Source organism: Schistocerca nitens, chromosome 1 (assembly GCF_023898315.1).
Source record: "Schistocerca nitens isolate TAMUIC-IGC-003100 chromosome 1, iqSchNite1.1, whole genome shotgun sequence".
In the NCBI taxonomy this organism is placed as follows: domain Eukaryota; kingdom Metazoa; phylum Arthropoda; class Insecta; order Orthoptera; family Acrididae; genus Schistocerca; species Schistocerca nitens.
The window spans coordinates 1,217,486,945-1,217,487,866 of NC_064614.1; the positions used below are offsets into that span (position 1 = coordinate 1,217,486,945).

General features: G+C 43.6%; 1 non-coding gene across 1 annotated transcript; it reads left to right on the forward strand.

Moving 5' to 3' along the window:
- The first annotated feature begins 539 nt into the window (after nt 1-539).
- Nucleotides 540-614, forward strand: Trnap-cgg (transfer RNA proline (anticodon CGG)). Its single transcript has one exon. It is a non-coding gene; the product is annotated as a tRNA-Pro (tRNA).
- The last annotated feature ends 308 nt before the right edge of the window (nt 615-922 follow it).

Sequence of the window (922 nt, forward strand, 5' to 3'; positions counted from 1 at the left end):
TTTTTCCAAATACACTATTGTTCATGAGTTTGTAAAAGTCCTTTTCAAAATCGTTATTAGCTTTAGTTCTCATTTGTGTATTAAGATCGATATATCCAGAATGAGATTTTCACTCTGCAGCGGAGTGTGCGCTGATATGAAACTTCCTGGCAGATTATAACTGTGTGCCCGACCAAGACTCAAACTCGGGACCTTTGCCTTCCGTGGGCAAGTGCTCTACCAACTGAGCTACTGAAGCACGACTCACGCCCGGACCTCACAGCTTTACTTCTGCGGAATGCAAAGATCCCGAGTTCGAGTCTTGGTCGGGCACACAGTTTTAATCTGCCAGGAAGTTTCATATCAGTGCACACTCCGCTGCAGAGTGAAAATCTCATTCTGGAAACATCCCCCAGGATGTGGCTAAGCCATGTCTCCGCAGTATCCTTTCTTTCAGGAGTGCTAGTTCTGCATGGTTCGCAGGAGAGCTTCTGTAAAGTTTGGAAGGTGGGAGACAAGATACTGGCAGAAGTAAAGCTGTGAGGACCGGGCGTGAGTCGTGCTTCGGTAGCTCAGTTGGTAGAGCACTTGCCCGCGGAAGGCAAAGGTCCCGAGTTCGAGTCTCGGTCGGGCACACAGTTTTAATCTGTCAGGAAGTTTCAAGATCGATATACTTCTTTACGCAATCAGATTGTTTAAACAGAACTGCTCTGTCGATCTTCGTCAATTTCAAACCAAGTTTTAAGCATTGTTGTAGTTTTCTGTAATGAATAACATACTTTTCTTTGTTATTGAGCGTTGTTAATAATTTTTGATGTTGTGTGTTTGGTGGACACTTGTTTTCAGGAGCTAATGGAAAGTCGTTGTGATTGTCATGTAAGTCTTGTGGATAGTCAAAGTGAACTTCAAGAATGTAACCCATTGCACTTTCTTTAGGTATTCT